Genomic DNA, 8,245 nt, shown 5'->3' on the forward strand with positions numbered 1-8,245 from the left:
GAGGGAGAGAGAGAGAGAGAGAGAGAGAGAGAGAGAGAGAGAGGGAGGGAGAGAGAGAGAGGGAGGGAGAGAGAGAGGGAGAGAGAGAGAGAGAGAGAGAGGGAGGGAGAGAGAGAGAGGGAGGGAGAGAGAGAGAGAGAGAGAGAGAGAGAGAGAGGGAGGGAGAGAGAGAGAGGGAGGGAGAGAGAGAGAGGGAGAGAGAGAGCTGCAGGCGAAGAGTAATTAGATCGGCTCTGGTTCACTGAGGAGTCGATTCACTAATGAGTCGACCCAATTCTGCGAGTCATTCATTCAGGGAATCGATTCTCAAGCGCGTACGAATTATTAATAGTTGTTATTACGAAATAATTTTTGATTGTGAATTATTGGCTTAAATGTTAGCTAGTTATATTCGAACTATATATATAAAAAACAATTATATCATGAAACTAACAACGTCAAGATTTAAATGTGAGAGATGGATAGAAATCTGTCAGATGAATCAAATGAATCGAAACGGGCATTGATTTAATTGACTGAAACCGGTTTGTTCAAAAGAATCGGAACATTAAAGTGACTCGTCATGTCTATTTTGTAGGAATCAGTTGCGTCTATCTTAAACTGGACTCTCTGAGGACAGAGAGAGAGAGAGAGAGAGAGAGAGAGAGAGAGAGAGAGAGAGAGAGAGAGATTGTCTTAATTTAACACTGAAATTTAAAGCAATAATCGCTTTACACCACAAAGATGCCTCCACATGTGTGAAAGGTTAAGATAATAAAGCCAGAAAAGGATCATGTTAGAAAATGTTATCCAGTTTTGTGAAATATATTTTTCACTACATTGATAAACCTTCTAAAAGTAATATTTTATTTAATATAATAGGCCTATGCCATATTTCCTAAATGTAGACAATTTATAATAGATTTATGTTTTATGTGATTCTAGATTTATTTCTTTATCAACTTGATGTTGTTTATTATTTTCACTTTATAATTATTAAGTGTTTTTACCTTATAGTTGAATGCTTTAATGTTTTGCTTTGTTTTTTGTTGTTGCATTAAAAAAAAGCATAAAGGCTAAATAAAGTATTACAGATTAGACTAGTACTACTACAACTACCACAGTTTCAGTTTTGTTTGTTTGTTTGTTTGTTTGTTTGTTTGTTTGGGTGTGTTCAGGATTTTAGCTTGAATAATTTGTTCAAGTCAAGACACTAAACTTTATAATTTACTATAAATTATGTGATGTACAATATACACTGAGTATTCATGAACATCATTTTCTCCCAATAGATTAGAGATAAAGATAAATATGGATAAATAAATAAAAAATAATAATATCAATAAGGGAGACAATAATATAAAGAGTGATATGAGGAATATGTTTGTGATTTTGTGTATTTAGTTCAATTTTATTTTAAATAAACCCCATTCTGAATGTTCTGTTATGAATGAAATTCTTTGTAAACTGCTCGAACTGTAAATTCAGTGATGAATATTAAAGTTATTTGTGTGTCTGTGTAGAAATGAAAGCTGTCAATCAAAGTGCAGTTCCTCTGATGGCCACAGGAGGGAGACACGCCATCAGATTCACAATTTACTAATCAGATACTGATGATTTTTTCTTTTTTTCATCTAAAGAGGAAAACCAGGAGTGACTTCATTAAACCAACTTTTGCAAATGATGTGTTTTAAAGAGACTAGAGTATCACCAAATACACATGGTGTGTTACACCTATGTTATGTACATTTACCGATTATATACACATGAAAAAGTTTAACCTAAATAAAATAAAAGACAGAATATTAAACACACATTATTGTCTGCAGCGCTGATCCTACACAGGGTCGCAGGGAGCCTGGAGCCTATCCCCAGGGACTCGGGTGACACCCTGGACGAGGTGCTGACCATCACAGGGCATAATCACACACACTTTCACATACTGCAGACAATTTAGAGATGGCAATCAGCCTACAACGCATCTTTAAACTTGCCGAGGAAACCGGAGTACACAGAGTAAACCCCGAAAACACCAGGAGAACATGCAGACTCCACACACAGGGGGGTGGGATTTGAACCCCCAAGGGGAGAGGCAAACGTGCTAACTACTAGAGTCAGAGGGTGAGTGCCCCCTGCTAGCACTTCCTGCAGCAATCTTAGCTTTCCTCAGGAGGTCTCCCATCCAGTTACTGACCAGACTCAACCCTGCTTATCGTCACTGGGACACCAGGTGAGAACTGCAGGAAGACATGGCTCTGGCACCGTAACACTACAGCGCGTCTGGATCTCTGTCCACTGTGGACATTGTGTGCATGACTGTGTGTATGGCTCAGCAGCTCTGTGTGTGTGTGTGTGTGTGTGTGTGTGTGTGTGTGTGTGTGTGTGTGTGTGTGTGTGTGTGTGTGTGTGTGTGTGTGTGTGTGTGTATTTCCCCTCTGAATACAGCACTGAAACATCATCAGATAACATCACGAGAATGAATTGTTATGTTCAGAAATGACGCGGTTTCACACTGAAAATAAATATGTGCATATAATAAATAAGTGAAGTCTACACTCTAAACATTTTACTCACTTCCATTTATTTATGAATCTTTGACTTATTCCAAGATAGAACTTCTGCAAACAATATCATCTTTTAATGAGAAATATCGGATAGATTATTCAATATCAAATACTTTTCTGTTCGTTTTGTGTGTTTATTTGTTGGGTTGCTTGTTTATTTATTCATTTTAAAGGGTGTATTTATATTTCAGAGAATAGAGAGAGTAAAGAGAGAGAGTAGAGAGAGAATAAAGAGAGAGAGAGAGAGAGAGTGAGGGAGTGAGTGTTTATAGCTGTTATAACGTAAGTGAGAACAGGAAGTGATTTGTTTCATGGAACATTGTTGGTATTTGTTGGTATTTGTTGTTGTGGTATTTGTGGTATGGTATATTGGTAATTGTTGGTAGAGTGCTGTGGTGTAATAGGAAAATAATCAACTTCACGGTGGTATCAGTGACTCTGCTTCATCACACCACCCCTGTGTTGATTCGTTTCCTCTAACAGCACGACACACGGGCTTTATTCCTCTCCAGGGTTTACATTTCAATTATAAAATCACAAGAAGTGACGAGGAGATAAAACAATTCTGCTAAATATCCATCTGTGGTGGTTTTGGATTTAGTGAGATCTGAGAGAGAGAGAGAGAGAGAGAGAGAGAGAGAGAGAGATAGAGGGAGGGAAGGAAGGAGATAGAGATAGAGAGGGAGAGAGAGAGATGGAGAGGGAGGAGGGGATGGAGGAAGGGAGGGAGATAGAGAGAGAGAGAGAGGGAGTGTGTGTGTGTGTGTGTGTGTGTGTGTGTGTGTGTGTGTGTGTGTGTGTGTGTGTGTGTGTGTGTGTGTGTGTGTTGGCCGTCCTCCAGGATGATAGTGGATGGAGGAAGTTTAGTGCTCCCGAGATTGTGGCCCATTAATGTCACTGGAACAGAAGCATGAGACAGATGGTGCAAACCAGAGTGCTGATTTCCTGTTCCTGACACACACACACACACACACACACACACACACACACACACACACACACACACACACACACACACACACACACACACACACACACACACACCAGCTCAGTAGAACAGGACCAGGACAAAATCCAAATGTGAAATAATTTATGAACCCTAAGCATCAGATTTCTGATCTCTGTCTGATACACACGCAGTAATACATGATTATACAAAATCAACCAAAATAACCACATTTCATACAGAACAAACATCTCAATGACCGGTTTTATTTCTAGAGAATGAAGGATTTCTCTTAAAGGACAGTTTGGATGAAAATGCACACAGAGAAAAGGTTAAAGATGAAGATGTTTACGTCACCCGGGGCGAGAGGGGAAGGTTCAGGAGAAACGCGTGTGTGGAATGTTTAAATCTAACATGATGTCGGTTTATACTTTTCTTACTAACCATGCTGTGGTGCTCAACTCGGTCTTGGACACACCTCGGACAGCGCATCGGACAGACCTTGGACACACCTCGGACACTGCATCTTACAGACCTCGAACAGTGCATCAGTGACTCGGACAGTGCATCAGACATACCTCGGACAGTGCATCAAACAGACCTTGGACAGTGCATCGGACAGACCTCGGGCAATGCATCAGACCTCGGACAGTGCATCGGACAGACCTCGGGCAATGCATCAGACCTCGGACAGTGCATCGGACAGACCTCGGGCAATGCATCAGACCTCGGACAGTGCATCGGACAGACCTCGGACAGTGCATCAGACCTCGGACAGTGCATCAGACCTCGGACAGTGCATCAGACCTTGGACAGTGCATCGGACAGACCTCAGGCAATGCATCAGACCTCGGACAGTGCATCAGACCTCGGACAGTGCATCGGACAGACCTCGGACAGTGCAGGTTTTCGATTATTAGGATTACAGACGCGTGAGGAGAGACGACCTTGATATGATCTTTAGAAGAACGCTAACATTTACACCCTACATGGAGAAACGATTTATAACCACGAGTATCCGATGACTGACCCTGTAGCCGTGCTGTAAACACTTGTTTATTTGTTTGTTTACTATACAGCGCCTTTCCAACACACACTTTTTTTTATAAAGAAGCAAAAACACGTGAACTATCATCGTGAACATCTGCACTGGACTGAGAGATGCGCTTTATACACAGCAGCACGGATTCAAATATAAAACCACCAACGCTTCACTTCACTTCATTTATTCATTACCTGTGTATCAGCACATCCTTATTTACCTGCTGTCACGTGTCACGTGTCACGTGTCACCTCTGAGACTTTTTTTAATAACAGTGACATCCGTTCTGTACCTCAGCGGAGTAATAAATCTCACTGGCGTGTTCACTGGCCGTCTCTGTGATTGCTGTCCCTTTGATCGTGTTATTACACAGAGGTGAACTTAAAGCACTAACCCACAATATCACACACACACACACACACACACACACACACACACACACACACACACACACACTCACACACACACACACACACACACACACACACACACACACACATTTAATGAAAATGTGAAACAATTAATAAAACAATGATTAAAAAGGTCATGCTGGAGAAAAACACCCATTAACGATGAACGGGAACGAACCAGATTCCTGCTGTATCGAGTCCATATAAGATATACAGGCATGTGAATAAATAAGTACACCCCATGGAAATGGTTGGCTTTTTTCACATATTTGTACGAGCAAACGTTTGATCATCTTTGAAACGATGTCTATTAATAAAGTTGAAATACTTGAACAAAACCACAAGGAAAATGAGCTTTTTCAATCATTTATTCAACAGAAATGTCAATAGATGTGAGATTCTTCTGTGGAAAAAGTAAGTACACCCTTACTGGAATTTTTGACCACTCTTCCATGCAATATTCTTTCAGCAGCAAGATGTTTGAGGGTTTTCTTGCACGTTCTGCCCATTTCAGATCCCCCCACAACATCTCAATGGGATTTAAATCCAGGCTTTGACTCGCCGTTCCATAACCTTTCTTTCCTTCTTTTTGAGCCGTTTCTTGGTGGATTTGCTCGTGTGAGTATGATCACTATACTGTTGAAAGGTCCATTTTCGGATCAACTTCAACTTTCAGACAGACGGCCTCACATTATCTTCAAGCGCTCTTTGATGTGATGCAGAATTCATAGTTGAATCAATGAATACAAGCTGTCCGGTCCTTGAGGCAGCGAAGCAACCCCAAACCATAACATTTCCACCACCGTGCTTCACAGTTGGTATGAGGTGCTTCTCCTGAAAAGCTGTCTTTGGTCTGCGCCGGACATGTCTGCTGTTACTGTGACCAAACACCTCTATCTTCGATTCGTCTGTCCAGAGCACATTATTCCAAAAGGTCTGGTCTTTGCCTGTATGCTCATCGGCAAACTGGAGTCTTGCAGAAAAGGCTTTTTCCTGACACGCCTCCCACGCTGGTCAAATCTGTGCGATCTCTTTCTGATTGTAGAAGCACGCACTTTGACAGCAACAGCTGCAAGACTTACTGCAGATCCTGTGTTGAAATACTGGGGTTCTTGGAGACTTCTTTGTGCATCAGACGGTCTGATCTTGGGCTGAATTTGCTGAGACGGTCAGTCCTGGACAAACGTTTGAAAGCTGCAACGTTTGTAGATGATTTTCCTTACAGTGGAATGATGTTTTTTAAATAATGTGGAGATCTTTTTAAACCCCTCGCCAGACTCATAGGCATCCACAACCTTTTTTTTCTGAAGGCCTTACAGAACTCTTTAGATCTTGGCGTGATGACTCCACACACCGCAGTAGCAAAGGGAACACCAGACACTAGATATGAGAGGCCTATAAATAAGACCGGTTCCACAGGGTGGAGGTGGGAATCAAACTCCCAACCTCGGAGGTGCGAGGGAAACATGCTAACCTAATGGTATCGTTGAGGGGAAAGAGAAGCCAAAGTGTTGTGATTAGGACGAGTCGATTGGAGGGTTTTGTAAGGAGGTAGTTCATTTACAACCGCAAACCACACCACATCCTGTAGGCTTTTACCATAGCAGTGTTTTTCATTGTCTGGGTTAGTCCTAATAGACCAGCAATTATTTCCCTCTGTCTCATTTCTGCCCACAAAGATGTGGATCATAAATGGCCGTGATTGGATGCATGCTTTTGAAAGCCTTCATCGTTTTCTAATTCTAAATTCTGACTTCCAGGTTGAAATTCCTTGCTTTGTGAAAGTGACATCTTTGTCATTTTTATCCCCAAACATGCGAGATGGAAAGCTAAAGCACACATCAACGTTTACAGAACATTCAAGAACGATCCAAGTCAGATTAAAAGCCGTGAGCTTCTTCGCCTTGTGCTGGGGAAAGAGTGCTGCTGGGGGGACTGAAGACTGAAGTGGTGTGGACGAGCTAGCAGAAGCGCCTGTGCTAACGTCACTCCTTGTTGTTGTTGTTGTTGTTTGTTTGTTTGTTTTGTAATCAGAACACGATCCGATCCATCATGAGTTTTCTTAGGTTTGTTAAATGTGAATGCACAAAATAAACGTCCACTTCTGACAGGCAGAGGTAACATGGAGATTAGCCGCTAATGAAAACAATGGCTAGCTGCTAGTAAAACAAGTTAATTCTGTAAGCAACAAGTCGATTAAAAGAATCCCAGTGCTCACGGCATTCCGCTAAATACGGACATCAGGAATTCTTGAAAAAAGTCCTCAGGATCAAATCAGGAAGATGTTTAATGCTAGCTTACCGCCAAGGATTTATCACAGTACAGTATATGATAAAAACAACATTTCAGCGATTTACTACCTGTCACTTACCCGAGCAGCTTCTCATTCAGGATTCAGCTGGTGCAGTTCATCTGACATTCACCTACTCACAAACAAATATCTCACCTTCCAGCGCGCACAATGTAATGAATTACACCTCGTCAGTCAAGAACGCAGACGGAAAAGTGCCTCTATAACAGGACAAAATAACACAAGCTTTGTTTCTTTCATACATTTTAAAACTAAATAAAATGTAATCTATATTGTACAGACTGGCAGCTAAAGTAATCTACAGCTAATTACAGATTATAACATATCAAACCTATAAAAGGGAAACACACGGCTATTTATATGAACAGAGAACAGAATCGGACCTGTTACGGATCCCTGAGGGACACCTGTTAAAAGTCCAAATCTACTGTCCTGCAGGACTAGAAGTAGTGGAGGAAGTTATCCTTCCACACCCCTTTAGGAAAGGCTTACGTGTTGCCTTTACAACACTCGGTATCATGAGTGTGTAAACACTAACGCAATACACAACTGTACGTCTTCCACAGCTGCAGTATAACATGGATCATGTAGATACAGCTATAATTTATAACAAAATTTGAAATTTTTGCATTGGCAGCCCAGGCTAATGTACAGCAAATTACAGACCCATAGCAAAGCCAGAGTTTAAAATTATATTACCATAATTATATTACCAGAAAACAGAATACAGCCTGTAACGGCTTCCTGTGGGACAAAAAATTGTTTAGCGCTGTTAAAAGCCCAAACCTTCTGTCTTATATGATATACGCTCACTGTCCACTTTATTAGGAGCACATGTACACCCGGTCAAGGTTCAACACACGTGTTGTGTGTTCTGAGATGCTTTTCTGCTAAACACAGGTGTAAAGAGTGATCATTTGAGTCGGCTTCCTGTCAGCTCAATCCAGTCTGGTCATTCTCTTCTGATCTCTCTAAACAACACGGGGTTTCCAC

The sequence above is a fragment of the Ictalurus punctatus genome, chromosome 20 (assembly GCF_001660625.3).
Source record: "Ictalurus punctatus breed USDA103 chromosome 20, Coco_2.0, whole genome shotgun sequence".
Taxonomy (NCBI): domain Eukaryota; kingdom Metazoa; phylum Chordata; class Actinopteri; order Siluriformes; family Ictaluridae; genus Ictalurus; species Ictalurus punctatus.